This window comes from Macrobrachium rosenbergii, chromosome 11, assembly GCF_040412425.1.
Source record: "Macrobrachium rosenbergii isolate ZJJX-2024 chromosome 11, ASM4041242v1, whole genome shotgun sequence".
Classification (NCBI taxonomy): domain Eukaryota; kingdom Metazoa; phylum Arthropoda; class Malacostraca; order Decapoda; family Palaemonidae; genus Macrobrachium; species Macrobrachium rosenbergii.
Window position 1 is genome coordinate 28,192,176 of NC_089751.1, and position 18,700 is coordinate 28,210,875.

An 18,700-nucleotide genomic window follows, 5' to 3' on the forward strand; every position below is an offset into this window, starting at 1 on the left:
CATACATACATATATATACAAAGCTGGTAACTTAAGTTCACTAAATTTAGAACGGTGAATTTAACCGCTTATATAAATACTTATATGAATATACAGGCGTAGACACACACACACACATATATGTATGTATGTATGTATGTATGTATGTATGTATTTATGCATGTACAGTATGTATGTCTGCTCCAGTTCGTTAATATAAGTATTACCGTAAGCCGTTAAATTTGCAGATCTAGATTTAGCGACCTAAAATTTCCGAGGCTGGTAAGCAACTTCGCAGCTTCAATTACCAAATATAAACCACAGTAAACGAAGTTCTCAAACGACATCATCAGCGACTCACACCACCGTTCAGGTGCTTGCTTGCTTTACACTCGAGGAAATCTCTGCTAATTGGGGGAGACACGTGATTTACAATCAGTGCATCAGATGTTTCACTTTCAATGCTGAAGGAGTCTGTGGTTTTCTGAAGAGACTTTTAGTCTGCCGCTGCTTACATAAACCGCAAGTTAATATTCTTCAAGAGAAATTGTATGTATGTATGTACGTACGTATGTGTATACAGTATATATATAAATATACACACATACGTACATACATACATACTCGTATAATGAAAATGCATAAATGCCGATGTCGGTCAATATTGCCTAAAGAATGCATGACAAATTAGCCTTAATTGAATGTACCTCTTATTCATAGATATTCTACATTGCTCGGAATGATCATCAGAGAAACTAGTGCACTTGACAGAAAGTATATCTACAGGTAAGTATAAAAACCAACGAAACTAATTCGAAAGTCTTTGCAAATCCAGAATATATTTCTTTATTATATTCTAGAAGGAAAAGCAAAGCGCATACTCATACAAACTTTTCGAAAGATTTATCTTCTTCCATTGGCACCTCGAACAACTCAGTTACAGAGAGAGAGAGAGAGAGAGAGAGAGAGAGAGAGAGAGAGAGAGAGACTTGAAACCGTGACACCTGACAGTTCCTTAGTAACTCGTAGAAAGTGATAGTACCGAAGCTTATGCCGCCTATCGAATTTCTGCCGCGTCTTAACCGAGAAAGTGAAGGCGAGTTCTCCATTTCTTCCCTTCATCTCTCTCTCTCTCTCTCTCTCTCTCTCTCTCTCTCTCTCTCTCTCTCTCTCTCTCTCTCTCTCTCTCTCTCTTCAAAAATTTTTCCTTTTCCCACAACTCGCTCGCCACGCCTCAAGACACCCTTGAACAGAGACGTAGGCTGGGGAGAGGAAAAGAAACCCAGTCCATAGACACATACTGTAGAGACCATATGCTGCTGCTCTCTAGAAATCTCACTGCCAGCAGCCAACAGCTATCTCTTCCTGTCTGTCCTGCGCTTTGCATATATAGTGGCTGTAGGAACGGCACGCCGTGGCTTCTTTCTATCAATCATTTTATCCATCACTGGACATTTTTGGCAAATGCACATTACGACGAGATGAAGTTAGATCGTGAATTGGGAATAAAGCGAATTCGGAGGAAAGATATTAATAAAAGGCCACGAAAGATCGTCAATCGAAGGAAAGGCGAAGAAAACATTTTAATGAAAGTAAGATAAGGATAAATCGCAACTGAATGAGAGGTCTGGAAAGATCTTAGCAACAAATAAACCTCAAATAAAATCGTAACAGAAGATGAGATGGATGAGATCTCAATAGAGGAAAGGGAGGGTGAGATCGTAGTTGAAGGAAATGTAAAGGCGAAAACCTTCATTTTAATAAAGTGGCTAAACTGTAACCAAAATATGAAAGTAAGAAATTACACAAGAGGAAAGGCAAGAGAAATGCCTTGCTTAAGGGTATTCCAGCAATGCCAGAAAATAAATATTTTGGTTAAAATCTTCCTTCAAAACTAAGACAAATTTGCTCTCTGATAGTGTTAAACGGAAAGTTGTAAGTAGGTAGTAATAATAATAATAATGAGAAGAAGAAGAAGAAGAAGAAGAAGAAGAAGAAGAAGAAGAAGAAGAAGAAGAAGAAGAAGAAGAAGAAGGACTGAGAACCTTTAATCCAATATTTGGAAAGGAGTTCCAACACCACATCCCAGGCCAGGGAGCAATTAGCTCTTAAGGGCAAAGACAACGCCCTCCAGTCAGCAGTGCCTTGAAAGAACCCTCCGGAAATGATATCGAAACCTGATCTATCGGAGGACTGACGAAGCACAATGCAATCCAGTCGCTTTGCAGTCCTTTTAGTGACCCAAGGAACCGCCCCTGTCAAACTCCTGGTGTCATTTATGGTGACGGGAGCTGAAGTGTCCCCCAAGACGCATGGCATAAATTAGTGGTCATTCATCCAAGTGCTGACGAGACCCAGCGTTGTATAATTTTAATCTTCGATTATAAAGGCACAAATTCCAAATAAAACAGACAATGACTGTATACCAGTGCTAGAGAGAACAGACAATGATTAAATACCAGTGGTACAGACAACAAACAATGACTGTATACCATTGCTAGAGAGAACAGACAATGATTACATACCAGTGGTAGAGAGAACAGACAATGATTACATACCAGTGGTAGAGAGAACAATGATTGTATACCAGTGGTAGAGACAACAGACAATGATTGCATACCAGTGGTAGAGACAACAGACAATGATTGCATACCAGTGGTAGAGACAACAGACAATGGTTGCATACCAGTGGTAGAGACAACAGACAATGATTGCATACCAGTGGTAGAGACAACAGACAATGATTGTATACCAGTGGTAGAGACAACAGACAATGACTGCATACCAGTGGTAGAGACAACAGACAAAATGTATACCAGTGGTAGAGACAACAGACAATGATTGCATAACAGTGCTAGAGAGAAGAGACAATGATTGTATACTAGTGCTAGAGAGAACAGACAATGATTGTATACCTGTGCTAGAGAGAACAGACTATGATTGTATAAGTGCTAGAGAGAACAGACAATGATTGCATACCAGTGCTAGAGAGAACAGACAATGATTGCATACTAGTGGCAGAGAGAACAGACAATGATTGCATAACAGTGGTAGAGAGAACAGACAATGATTGCATACCAGTGCTAGAGAAAACAGACAATGATTGTATACCAGCGCCAGAGCAATGATTGCATACCAGTGCTAGAGACAACAGACAATGATTGTATACCAGTGGTTGAGACAACAGACAATGATTGCATGCCAGTGCTAGAGAGAACAGACAATAATTGTATACTAGTGCTAAAGAGAACAGACAATGATTGTATGCCAGTGCTAGAGAGAACAGACAATGATTGCATACCAGTGCTAGACAGAACAGACAATGATTGTAAAATAGTGCTAGAGAGAACAGACACTGATTGTATACCAGTGCTACAGAGAATAGACATTGATTGTATACTAGTGCTAGAGAGAACATACAATGACCGTATACCAGTGCTGGAGAGAACAGACCCTGATTGTATACTAGTGCTAGAGAGAACAGACAATGATTGCATACCAGTGCTAGACAGAACAGACAATGATTGTACAGTATAATAGTGCTAGACAGAACAGACAATCGCTGTATACCAGTGCTAGAGAGCTCTGGGTTCGCGTTTACAAGAACTCCTGTTTGATCTTAGCCTGTCTCTACCCAGCTATGAAAGGATACCAGCTATAAAAGGTAACAGTTTAAGCAGGGATAAAAAAAAAAAACAGACATAAGGCTAGCAACCTTATACCTAGAGACTTCCTAGGAACCAGAAGGCTATATACTGTTGGCGCCACCCCTAACAACCTGCTATAAAAAACAAAATTGAAAACAACACAACTGTAATATTTCTTAGGTAATTTTCACTTGAATAAGAAGGAGGAGGAGGAGGAGGAGGAGGAGGAGGAGGAGGAGGAGGAGGAGGAGGAGGAGGAGGAGGAGGAGGAGGAGGAGTTAGGAACATGCCAATGATGTGACATACTAACCAAAACTAACCAAAAGTAAATGTATGAAGAAAAAATTCTGACAGATAAGAAGACGGACTTCGAAAATTCAACACAAATTAATTGTGAGACTGATTCGGGACGAATTCTTACGAAGTTTACAGTCAGCTGATGCAAGTGAAAGGGTTTTCACTCAACCATTTTTCATAAACTAGGCGCCCCAGATACAGAGAGGTTTATCACAGTATTTGCAGCTATATATTATACTCTGAATGGGCAGGGATCATCTATTAAATTATAAATCACACAATTCTTTTAAAATAAATATTAATTTTAGAGCCACCCAAAAATGTCGAAATCTCCCAATATGAGTTTGTTCATAATTCAGCTTTTATTAATTCTTTTTACCTTTTTAATAACTATATTTGAGTGGTACCAAGAATTCGTTTATGGCAAAGAAGAGAGAGAGAGAGAGAGAGAGAGAGAGAGAGAGAGAGAGAGAGAGAGAGAGAGAGAGAGAGAATGTGGGCAGGAAGGTCGCACACTTTTCTTTTTTTGTTTCTTTTTTGTAGCATGTCATGGCGCGTGTAAACCAGGAACAAGAAATTCTACAACAATTATGACCATAACCTTTGTTTCCGCATAGTGATGACGGGCTGAGTTTTAGAAGATTTTTTACCTTTGTATTTTATATTGCGCTCTTATTCCGCTGTCTTATTTTGATCATATTTCGTAAGACTTGCGAATTAACCTATCAGGTACTTCACTCTTAGCTGATTGTGTGTGTGTTTGAGAGAGAGAGAGAGAGAGAGAGAGAGAGAGAGAGAGAGAGAGAGAGAGAGAGAGAGAGAGAGAGAGAGAGAGAGAGCCTAATATTATACAAGCCTCAGACCCATCGATTAGAGGAGTAAAATTATGGGACTGTTCAGTACTTGGCTGGGTGGTCATAACTCAACCCCAGATGTAACCAAAGCTCTTATTTACAGTATATATATATATATATATATATATATATATATATATATATATATATATATATATATATATATATATGTAAAATTACACTTATATATGTTTCTGCTGGTTAAAACGCCTCCCTAACAAGCAAGGGAACGAAGCGATACATATAAGCACATAGTGTGCCTCTATTGACCCAAGCGGTAAATAAAGTACTTGGTTGCTAGGCGATTTCAGTAGGTAGAAACCAGTGACTTAAACAGAATAGGTTCAGCAATCTCATCCTTACATATTTGACGAGTATCGGAAGAGTAACGACCGTGAGTACGTCTGTTTGTAAGTATGTATATGTACATATAAACACAAACACACACACATATATATAATAGATATATATATATATATATATATATATATATATATATATATATATATATATATATATATATATATATGAAAATAAGAAGGCCCATAAAACACTATTTAAACATTGAAACCATATATATATATATATATATATATATATATATATATATATATATATATATATATATATATACATATAACATAATATATATATATATATATATATATATATATATATATATATATATATATATATATATATATATATATATATATATATATGTGTGTGTGTGTGTGTGTGTGTTGTGTGTATTCAGAGAGAAAGAATACAGCCGATGTGCCCCACATCAGTCATTCAATATGACGCAACGATTACAGGATATAGAAATAAAACGGACGAATCTAGATCGAGCCGAGTTTTGCAAATCTATATGACCTCCCCACCACCTACACGGACGAATATCAAAATTAGGTTAAAGACCTGGTACGTGCTCCCTGAAACCTGGTTACCTGATTCCAAGCCAGGCCAGGTCACAGGGCACTCATTTAGAGCGTGAGGTCAACCACACGCAAGATTTCAAGACCGGTCAGGCAAACTAGATATCACTAAGTCTTTTTTTTTTTTTTTTACTTATTTCTAGCGTTTCCATGGCACAGACCACAGTAGAAACGCAACAATGTTAATGAAAATTTGTAGATAATAATAAAAAACATTACAATTATTCGCTGTTTTAAATTTACGCATGCATATAACTTCGCGTGTAGACATTTTTATGAATATACAGGATCTTGTCTGTTTAAATAAGTTTACCGAGCACACACACACACACACACACACAGAGAGAGAGAGAGAGAGAGAGAGAGAGAGAGAGAGAGAGAGAGAGAGAGAGAGAGAAACATGATTTAGAAACATGCAATTGTAATTGAATACTTCCCCCCCCCCTCCAAAGTACTGAGGGAGAGAGAGAGAGAGACTAATTTCTAAACACACAACAGTTAGATTTCAAACAGCAAATTTAGAAGAAATTTAATCATTAAATTAAACTGATGACAAATTTACTAATTTTAGAAACGAATAAATTATTTAAATAATTAATAAATTATCCATGAATAAGCGTAAAGGACACCCCTCCTTACAAGGATATATTTTTTGACAATGTCACAAGCTACCAAAGGAATGACTGCGTAGGTGTAACTGTACATGACGTCAGGCTCGAATTTTCCTTTCGCCATAATCAAGGCCTAAGGAATACTCAGATGTCTAGCGGCTACATGATTTCAATGTTAATTGTGTTGTTGTTGTTTATATCAATGTTAATGTTCTTTGTTAGCAAACCATGCAAAGGAAATGTTGAAAGTACAAAAGTATATCGCCCTCATCTAAATAGTTTGAACTGTTGTACTAAAAATAAATAAGTAAATACAAAATATAGCAGCTGTAGGCCTACTTTAGCAGCCACTCAAAGCAGTTTCTAAACTTAGGGAACTAGACTGAGCGGACTCCAGTAAATAAAACCAGCAGATATAAAGATTCTCTAAGTACCATATTTACCGGAGTTATGCCTCACTAAATTGAAAGATACATTGAGGGACCAAAATGCCGTGAGCTGATGGATGGGTCAGGTGACAATGACTCAAGAGATAGACGGCAATGACTGACCACTGACGTACTTAGTCAAGTTCAAGCCTTTTTCCACAATAAACCCCGTTCACAAGGGCTGTTGGGAGATAATGGCGAATTTCACACTGTTTGTGATGTGAATCCACTGTAAGTGATTAATCTGATCCGGTGATACGACTGATCAACAGTACTGTATGTGATGTGATCTGTCTGGTGAATCTGCCAGATTTGTCCTGTGATTGATCTACTGTATGCAACTGATATTACCAACTGTATTGGTGATGCGGCTGACCTATTATATGTAACAGATTTAATCTACTGTGTGATATGATTGGCATGCTTTATGTGACAGATCTATAGAATGTGATTGATATGACTTACTGGACGTTATGCGAGAGGTCTATCATAGATGGTTTACGTGAGGTGACTGATTCAATCTACTGCAAGTGACTGTTTTGCCTATTGAACATGATTAGACTGATATACTCTATGTGACTGACCAAACCAAGTCACTCATTTGTGTTAGAGCTGCAAATAGGAAATAAGAAGTGAAAGAAATGACAAAAATAAAATCTGAACGATTTGCAATATCCTTACACTAGCGATCTATCTTCAGAGTTGGGTAGCATACAGAAAATATAAACGCAGATAAAGTAAGTATGCAAAGACTTGTATACAAACACGGAAAAAAATGTCTGCATCACCTTAATTAGCAATCTCAAGGAGGCTGTGTTACGAGGAAGAACACTATAAGAGGAAGAACATTATGTTACGAGGAAGACCATTACATTATGAGGAAGAACACTTTGTTATGAGGAAGAACTTCATGTTTTGAGGAAGAACATTATATCACGAGGATGAACACATGAACAAAAACTCACAAAAACATAAGCTGAGCACTAACTTTTCTGTTTATTCACTAGCGCTTATAATAATTAACCTAAGTAGTTTAGTATTAAAAGGGCAAACGTGGTTTTCTTAACATGTATAACCAGCTCTCTCTCAACGAAGCCTTTCTGTCATAATGTTGAAATCCCGCGAGCAAGGCACAACAGCCTTTAATGAATATATCTGAGGCAATAAGAGATAGCATCTGAGACCACGTAAGACTTGAAAAAAAAAAAAGTCTCGACAGAACTTGGTTCCGAAACACAGATGTCAGCATAAATGCATTCTGAAATCGACTGTAAGCCTTCAACTCTTATTTCACGAAGGAGTCATTCAAATGACCCCACCCTACAAGTGAACAGCACAGCACAGCAGCAACAGCTACAGTAACAGCAACAGCAACAGCAACAGCAACCTCCAAACCGCCAAGTCCCAGTCCATGACCTTGGCGTATCTCACACACCCCTTCAGAAAACCTCGCCATGGGTGTGGCGACCGATGTCACACGAGAATAATTCTCGCAGACCTGAGGAATCTTATTTTGAGCCTTATCAGTAAGCACCTTAGGTAAGGCACTGCCATGTAAGAACTCTGATTAAAAACTCGATGGGAAAGGGAAAAAAACAGGGAAACTAATGTCTGCACTACCATTAGTGTACCTATCATATCTAACAACCGTTATGAGTACCAATGTACGACTCTGCACACAAAAGAATTTAAGAACAGAATAATTATACTTGGATGCGATGCAAAAGTCAATTGAACAAGTTTCTAGAAAAATCGGTCAAGAAGAAAATATATCGACTACCAACAATGATAAAGATAAGACACGAGAGATGCTGAAATAATTTCAAAAGGTCGTATCGTTCTGGTAACTACGAAGCATCTCAGACTAAGACAAGATAAGCAAGAAAGGCTGGCTTTCGGAGCATGGACAGACCCCTGTTCACTCAACAACCTTCACTTAATTACCTCTTTCACCTCAACCTTCGTAGGCCTACGCAAGAAAACATCACGTAAACATCATCCTAGAGTGGAAAAAACAACGCCATAATATTTTCGCATGCTACGAAGATCACATGCCGGTCCTCCTATGGCATGAAGTACATGTAAATATCATACATACGGAAAAATGAAAACAATAAAAGAAACTGAAATATAAAAAAATATGGAAAAATGACTACAAAAGAAATTTAAATATCAAAAACACGGAAAAATTACAATAAAATACACTTAAATATTAAAAATATGAAATATTAAAATAATAAAAGAAATTATGAGTATAAGCGACGCTTAATACTAACCAGGTGTTTCTAATACACATTACCCTACAGACATCATTTCTGAGCTATCAGCTTAACCCTTTAAATGAAAAATCCTTCCGATCTTAAATAATGACAATCAGCTGCACCTTCTGACTCCAGTGTTACATACCAGCAGTATTTAATACACCAAGAAGGTCTCACTCATCCAAACTCTAAAATTTATGGGAACAAAGGAAAGCGTTAAAAACAGGTGTGAACTATCTTGCTTACGCATATGTCAATATATTTCATACGTGTGTGAGCATTTCATTCGTTCGACCAACTCACTTTAGATACAATTTTCATGAAAGGAATAAATCGTGCAGTAACAAAAAATGCTAATAAATGTTCTCCTGATTCACATTCGTATATACATAGGTCATACACGCTATTATATATATATATATATATATATATATATATATATATATATATATATATATATATATATATATAATATATATATATATATATATATATATATATATATATATATATATATATATATATATATATATATATATATATATATATATATATATATATATATATATATATATATATATATATATATATATATATATAATATATATATATATATATATATATATATATATATATATAATATATATATATATAATATATATATATATATATATATATATATATATATATATAATTTCTTGAAATAAAATACCCGTGCTTTGCGTCATGTGTTTTCCTTCAGAGATAACAAAACCTGTATCTGACTAGGATAACGTTAAGTGATTCATTTCTATTCTTTCTATAATTTGTTACAAAAGCAGACAAACACGAATATAACCTACAGTATAAAGCATGTAAGTAAAGCCTATTCTTAACACAGGGAAAACAATCAAATAAACTTTTATACTGTGAATGAAGTAACAGGGATACGAAGCCCTACTCCCATGCAGTTTTATTCCCAAACAAATAAAGTAAATACATGAAAACAGCACAGGGCCAACCAAAGAAAAATACCATCATGTCATATGCAGTATATGGGACCATATTGAAATCTAATTATTCCGGATTCTTCAAACAGAAACAGTTTCTGCGCCTCTTCTACTTTGAGCGCGCAGTCTCAAAATCTACTTTTAATTTTAAATTTGGAAACGCTTCAGAAATGATGAGACGTGTCGCCTCCAACGAGGTCGTTTCTACTGACGTCTTCAGAGCAAAATGGTTAGTCCAAAGATTCTCCTCCATTTCTATGCCTTGGATTTCTCTTTTATTGGCTATTTTCTCTTATAACATTCCTCTTATCTTTACGGCAAAAAGTTTGGACGTATCCCCTTCGTATGAAGCAAAAGAACTACGTTCCCGGATTATAGCGGAACTTTGTTTCCTTTATCTATCCATATGTTAGATTTCAATTTACATTCTCTCTCTCTCTCTCTCTCTCTCTCTCTCTCTCTCTCTCTCTATATCCTATATATATATATATATATATATATATAGTATATATATATATATATATATATATATATATATATATATATATATATATATATATATATATATATATATATATATATATATAATATATATTTGTGTATATATAATATATATGTATACAGTATATATACATATAAATAATACATATATACGTGTGCATGCGTGTGTGTGTGTGTGTGTGTGTGTGTGTGTCTATGCATGCATGGATGAGAGAGAAATCTCACAATAACAATTGATAACCTCAATAATCTCGCCACATAGTCAGAGCAGAAGCATTCGGGTGACGTCACCAGAATCGCAATGGTCCCACCAGATTAAGCCGGTGAACGAGTCACCGCAAGTGTTGTCACACCTGTTCACAGTGACGTCACGAAACACGAAAGGAAACAAAAGACGTGTATCATAAGCGAACACTAAGACAGACCTTAACTAGGAGTGGCCTTTAGACATACGGCATCTCAGATGTGGTTTTTTCTTGATATGTTTGCGTCTCGGGAATTTGCATTGCCGTGTGTGTGTGTGTGTGTGTGTGTGTGTGTGTGTGTGTGTGTGTGTGTGTGTGTGTGTGTGTGTGTGTGTGTGTGTAGGAACCAACAAGTGTGCAAGTTTAACTGAAGGATCATGAATTAAAATTATTATTGTGTTTCCATATTTTGTTGATGTTTTATTTATATGTATTTTTTTTTACAAATACCTGAAATTTAACCTATCCTGTTTCCGATTTTCTGCTCTCTTTTCACAAGGGAACATTATATGCAGGAGGAGGCAGCTTAGATCATGTCATTCTGACTGGTCCTATATGAGAGCTCTTACGGATTCCTGGTAAATACATATAATTCAACTGAATCAGCTACTTAACACACATACACACACACACACACGCACGGACACACTAACTATATATATATATATATATATATATATATATATATATATATATATATATATATATATATATATATATATAATATATATATATATATATATATATATATATACATATATACATATATATATATATATATATATATATATATATATATATATATATATATATATATATATATATATATATATATATATCAGTACGTGTTTGCTTCTTAGCGAGGGGGTTTAAGGGGTGCAACCTACCTATCTAGAACCTAACAAGAATCTAATTTACAGTTTAAATCAAAATGGCTTGTAAAGGAACATGCCTGACTCGTTTTATATCACTACGGGATCGAACCCGCTCTCCCCGAAGTGGAGAATGAGTTAGCAAAGGTTGTGCGTATTGTGTAAATATATATAATATATAATGCATATATATACATACATAAATGCATATGTGAGTATATATATATGTGTGTGTGTACTTTAAGGGCCTTGAGATTTCTTAACCGGTTGAAGACTGCATTAATAATGAATGCGTGCGGAGTGCCAGGGCTGCGTTCGGTAATCGGTAAGTTACCCAATAAAATGCAACGTATGTCATCATACTCTTGAAGCCACGTGGCATACGGAGATGAAAATTTAAGAACAATGAGAGCCAAATCCATAATAGCCTCAGGTTTCAGACCTTATTTTAATACCTTTTCTTTTATTTTATCTGCTCTTTTGCCCTCCCGACTGCCTTTTCGGTTATGCATGAGCTTGATTTTTTTTTTCTACAATCTTATTTGAAATGCAGTCACCTCAGTCAAAACCTCTTCCGGTACAAGCTATCAATGACATACTTCATTTCATGTTAATGCAAGGAAGTCCAATTGTCATCCAAACAAACGGGTCCATATAAAAAAAAAATTATAAATAAATCCTTCGTTAGCATTACATGGAAGACGGCAATAAGCAAATTTAGATTTTCATTGGCTTTCACCTTTTTTTTCTTAATCTAAACATACTGAACTTGGTGCCTCTCTACAGAGAACACTAATTTGTGAAACCTTTCTGAAAGAACAGTGGCAAACGCTTCAGACATAACACCAAAACCTTCTCACTTCTACTGGCCTTGTTTCAATCTTCCCTGAGAGAGAGAGAGAGAGAGAGAGAGAGAGAGAGAGAGAGAGAGAGAGAGAGAGAGAGAGGGGGTGGCACTGTGTCACAGGAATAACCGACATTGGGCAGGTGTAAAAAGTGTTTTTTTTATGATGCTATCCAGACATATGTTGTTACAATACTTTTTTAATAAAGTACTTTTTTTTACGATGCTATCCAATGTCGTTACAATACCTTTTTAATATGTGTTGTTGCAGCATGGCTGTAACAAGTGTCGCCACAACATAATTTCAGGCCTCGAGAAAAAAATTATAGTTTCAGAAATTCCTTGTATAAAATGTACACAGAAAACATACATACATGCATACATACACTCATACATACACTCATACATACATGAGAGCAGAGTACATTTAAAGTCTGAATAAAACACACTGAAACCGCATTATCCTCTTAACAAAAGGGACACTTCAAATGCCCTCAGGCCTTCTGGCCAAAGGATTCCCAAGAAATCCTTGTAGTCCTTGAGTTTCCAGAAGTCCAGGAACAGACAACTCCTTCCAAGTGCGTCGAGTCTGCATCTAGAAGCTCGTTCAGACGGCGAGTTGACTTCATGTTCCCCATTCTCAGTAAATGCTTCTCTAAACCTCTTCTTGTTGCCTCTTGGGACAGACTGCACATGCTTGTTTGAACAGCTGCCCTTTACATCTGAATTCTCTCTCTCTCTCTCTCTCTCTCTCTCTCTCTCTCTCTCTCTCTCTCTCTCTCTCTGTGTGTATATGTGTGTGTGTGTGTGTGTGTACAGGTAATCTTTATAAGACTAAGTTCATATCAGAAGCGACATGACGCAAATACAAAAAGTTTATTTACTAGGGCATTCAGTCACTGTGTGAGATTCTGTAATTTACGAATTAAAAAAAAAAACAGGCTTGAGTAAATGATACTAATGGATATGGCATCTTTTAATACTATTGACATCCGTAATGAAAACAGCTTAATTCATTAAAAAGAAAACTCAAACGTTTTCATTGCCGTAATTCCGAAGCCCTACAACCTTCGATCGCCATGGGGCTTCTAACACAGTATTACCCAAATTGGGAACTCTAATGGCTCCAATCACAGAGATGAAAATTCAACAGTGATTCTCATCATGATTAATATGGTTATGTATGACTTCGGAACAGCGAGGTCTCTCATTTGCTTTGCAATTTTGACAGTGATGGCCTTGACTCTCAACAATGGCTGATTGCACGAGTTGCAACAGAGGGAAAAGATAACTTGAGGGATGGGAGGTTCTAATACAACACAAAACCTACGAAAGAAAAAAACTAGAATCCAAGAAATCATTTATAATTTCTGCTGATGACAAGATAAATGCCACAGGTGCATTACAATATTCAAACCGGATGAAAAAGATAACCTCCAGCATATTTTCTGAAGACAAGGATACCTGGCTACAAAAACCCGACAGTATCCATTATCCTTAGACCGGTGGGTCCAGGGGCCCCCAGCGATAGTGAAAGCAACCTGTGGCAAATCCCAGAAGAGGAAATCAAATGCCCCAACGTCTAACCGCTAGAGAGAGAGAGAGAGAGAGAGAGAGAGAGAGAGAGAGAGAGAGAGAGAGAGAGAGAGAATTACCTCACAGCATTTCAGAGTTAACGGGAGGTAAGGTCACCCACCACTTGTCCAAACATTCCTGCCGGCACCAAGAGAGAAGACGGTGTGGAGGGAGGCAGATGAGAGGAGCTGAGAAAGGTGGAAGGAGAAAAGGGGGAGAAGGGGAGAAAAGGAGGGGGGAGGAACTGATGTATGCAACATCCCATTACTCACGTTTTAACTTTTCAACCTTTTTAATCGAGGCAATCAATACTAGTCTATATCCGTCAATGCTTCTAAGAAATTCTCTTCTTAATTACAAAATGATTTTGAAATACCAAGTTCGGAACCTTAAATTGAAAGTTTCCACACAGACAGACAAACAAACAAACAAACAAACAAACACACACACACAGATATATATATATATAATTATATAATTATACACACATATATATACATATATATAAATAAATTAATATACATATATATATATATGTGTGTGTGTGTGTGTGTGTGTGTGTGTGTGTGTGTGTGGGTAGATGGAGAGAGAGGGCGTTAAACCACTCTGCCAATCTATCAGTTAACTTTAATCCACCTCTCTTTAGCTATTTTCCTAATGGAACCTTGAACTTTAAGGCACAAATGACCAATTGTTTCAATTCTTTCATGTTTACTCAAACCTCACTTACCTTCACACCACCACATTCTCTCTCTCTCTCTCTCTCTCTCTCTCTCTCTCTCTCTCTCTCTCTCTCTCTCTCTATATATATATATATATATATATATATATATATATATATATATATATATATATATATATATATATATATATAATATTCTTTCATCTTCGACTTATTCGTATGATACATTCCCGATATGACAACATGTTTGCATTCAACAAACTCTCACAAGTCTTAAGTATTAAAAGCTTTGTAACTTCAAGTTCTACGTTTCACGTTTACTTTTTCGCTGCCACTTTTGCCGCTTGATGGTTAGCCTAATGAGTCCCAATTTCTCGTGTTGCAAGTATTGCTGTTTACTTTCGTATTAATTATGCATAGTTTAAGAAGCCACTGATATTTTGCACTACAGATATGGTCATTACTTCAAGACTCACAGCATTTTCTAGCTGTTAAGTCAAAGACTGCTCCTCCTCCGGCCTTCACAACTGACGCTCAATTAACGGTTAGCCAACTTACAGAACAAACCAGAGGGACTTCACAGCCGTCTGGTGGCCCTACAACGTCTAAATCAACATTAACGCTTTGTTCCAGATAAGTTTAAAATTCACTGGCTACTGCACACAAACCATACTATTCCATTGTCAGCACAACTGAGTCCATCACTAGCCTCTCTCCCTCACTTGTTCGATTCTTTCTTTCTTCTTTTCTGTAGTGAAATCTGTCATTTACTTTCATGGAAGGTTTTTGAAGCAGCTACCTTGAAGTGCAGTCTTTTTATTTACCATTTTCTCCCTTACAGCCTTTTTATTTACCATTTTCTCCGTAACATTCTTCCTCTTCTTCTATACTTAAAGGAAGTCAGCAGCTATGCCTTTTACTCTTGTTTCCCTTATCAATCCTTTGGCGACACATAGTAGTGTCTGATTTAGGTTAATCTACCTTATGCCAACACCGCCCTTGTCTACAGGCGATCCATAAGCGAGATAAGGGGTTGAACGGTATAAGAGGCCTGGTATAGAACTCTGAACTCGACTAACCAGGTGCCATACTAGACAAAACAAGACCAGACAACGAGAGGAGGGACCAAGGAGGTAGGTATCTAGACAGGCTAGAGGTCAGAGAGAGAAAGAGGGGGAGCGGGAGGGTGTTGTTCAGGATGTTCAAAGGTCAACTGGTGTGCGTATGTGAGTGTGTGTGTGTGCATGTGCATGTGTACGTGTCTGAGTGATTTAAGGAAAGTCCACACATGTTGCTCATGATTATATCTCCCCAAGGGATGAGAAGGAGAAGCATGTGAGACCGTTACGGGTTGATAGCTTTTGGTGGCTTTAAACTTCTGATTAAGAAAGAAAAGAAATATGGCTATAAACGAAAAGTGCTGATTAAAACTATGAACTGTGGAACAGAATTTGTCAAGTAGGGCTACCGCTGAGAAAAAAAATACTTGAGCAACTACGATCAAATTAATTTGGCAAAAAACCATAATTTAAAAAAAGGTTCAAAACGCCCCACCAAATATGAAAATATGAAAAACAAAGCAAAAGATTCATGTTTATTAATCTATATTTTAATAATTGTTTTATTTATTTAAATGTTATGGAAATTTGTAAAAAAGGCCATTTTCTGCTCAAAGAAATTAAAAACCAGGCTGGTTTGCGAACAGAAATGAGCAGACAAGGGATATCAAAAATGGGCCAATTAATGCTATGACCTGGCGACAGAAATTTAATAATTACGGTTAAGATATCGGAAGTTACGCTAAGCGCACAACTTCCAATCTTGTAAAAGATATTTAGCAAAACAGCAATCTGAGGAAATAAAAATAAACTATTGTAAGAGAAATTAAGTAAATTTGGCAAATGCGGTCTATGAAAGGAAACTTGGAGTCTATACTGAATGTAAACTTTTAAATCCAAAAGGACATCACTTAAGAGTGATCCATTAAATGTTAGTAAATACCTTGAATTTGTTGCTAAGAGAGAGTAGCAGTTTACAAGAAGGAGGAAGAAGGAGAAACCATATTTTCTTCAACATCATCATGCATTACAAACAACAGTAAACCTTTAACATCACCAAGTGATCAGTTTAAAGAATGGCCACAGTTATAACCCTTAAAACAGACAAAAAATGTCTTCTGCAACAAAAACCTTTTAGTACTCAAATCAGTAGAACAGACAAAAGGTCTTCTACAACAAAATTTCCTATTTGTACCGCAGTCAGTACAAAGCAATCACAACCATAACCTTCCACACACACGTTAAGGTCTCCCACAACCTACACGAGAGGAGGGAGCAAGCGTGACTTTCCCAAAGGGCAAGGTCATCGTCACTTCCATCTCCGCAGAAGCCATCGAGTGTAGCCAGCGGCTGTATGTAGAAAGACGGATCCATACCTTACCCATCCTAACTCTCAAGCACTTGATCATCTATGATACTGGCGGGCAAGCCCGTGGCCGAAAACAATTTTGATCCAGCACCACACCCAGCTCACGGTGGTCTGGCCCTACTGGCATTACAAGCCGTTTGGTCGTCGTCTAGCCTCGCTTAATGGACACTGAAAATTATCATTCTTATTGAGAAAAATGTAAGAGTACGAAAATCGTACAAAAGAGAAAACAAAATTCCACTTGTCCCTTGGTGTCATAGGCTGATTTAAATTAACATACCTCTTGCCAGTACAACCCATTCTCTACAAGCTATCCATAAGCTAACTAAAGGGTTGAATGGTATAAGAGGCCTGGTATATACCTCTGAACTCGGCCCAACCAGGTGCCATACCAGACAAAACAAGATCAGATAACAAGAGGAGGGACCAAGGAGACGGATACAAAAAAAAGGAAAAAGGATTAGTTTATAAATGAACAATTACAATGTACTTATGACAATTCTTGCTGAGAAACGAATGCATAACATAACGGATTAATCCAATTGCACTGATAAAAAAGAAGAATCATGTATAGAAACTAAAAAATTTAATTATATAATAATCCCCCGTAACTGCAATGCAACTGAGTGATAAACCAATAAAATCCTAACTTCAGAAAGGAGAAAAAAAACCTTGTCTTTCGGGAAACCCCAGTGAGTGGAACTGCAAGGAAGAAGCTACCCAAGTTACAAAAAAAAATAAAAAAAATAAAAAATACAAGCCCACAGACAGGTCGAAATGCCCTGTAACCAACGTTTATATACCTCCAGTAATATAAACAGAACATGAATAATCTATTTTAGGATAGGATAGAATGTGAAATTTAGGCACCAAGCCAGGCACTGGGACCCATAGGGTCATTCAGCGCCATGCATGGCGAGAATTAATGAAAATGCACATGAAAATAGTATACTACTACTGACAGTATTAATGAGCTCTAACAATGAAAAAAACTTGATTGTACTACAGTGTATGAAAGTGCATCCGAGAAATTAAAGAATACATTTTTTATCAGGCTTACCTCAATACACAATACTTGAGTACTTTCCCCTACAGAATCATCAACTCACCTGAAAAGATAAAGAAAATCAGCTTTGAAATGGCTTATATACACTGTACAATGTATGAACAACTAGGAAATATAAGCTATCACGGAATTGACAAGAAAAAGCCACAATGAGAAATCTTTAAATCAGCATATGGTATTTTTCGCGTGTGGCACCAAAACAATCTCTATATACAATGCAGTGCGAATCCATACACAGTCGTTCTATCCTTGTAGATAACAGAAACTCTACGGGTATGGAACTACACGCTTAAACATCACTCATATTCGAAAACAAAATACACAACTTACAATTAGACAGTATACTATTACAAGTGTGATGTAACTTCAATATTAATTAAATAATTCCGTCCTTTTCGACAAGGCAAGTACAACAGTAGACAAAACAAGTACACCTACACACATCGTGTATGGTCTCGGTGGCTCATTAGTTATAAAACTTGTC

At 36.6% G+C, this 18,700-nt stretch overlaps 1 protein-coding gene across 18 annotated transcripts in view; it reads right to left on the reverse strand.

The window, feature by feature from the left end:
• The window catches only part of mmy (UDP-N-acetylglucosamine pyrophosphorylase mmy), a 148,140-nt gene that overhangs the window by 56,568 nt on the left and 72,872 nt on the right, over positions 1-18,700 (reverse strand). For 5 of the 18 annotated variants that reach the window (XM_067111418.1, XM_067111403.1, XM_067111412.1 and 2 more), the window contains exon 3: positions 18,211-18,259. The exons of the other annotated variants lie outside the window; for them this stretch is intronic. The gene's annotated coding sequence lies outside the window, so the exon portion shown is untranslated. The remainder of the gene's footprint in view (positions 1-18,210; positions 18,260-18,700) is intronic. 18 annotated transcript variants of the gene reach the window in all.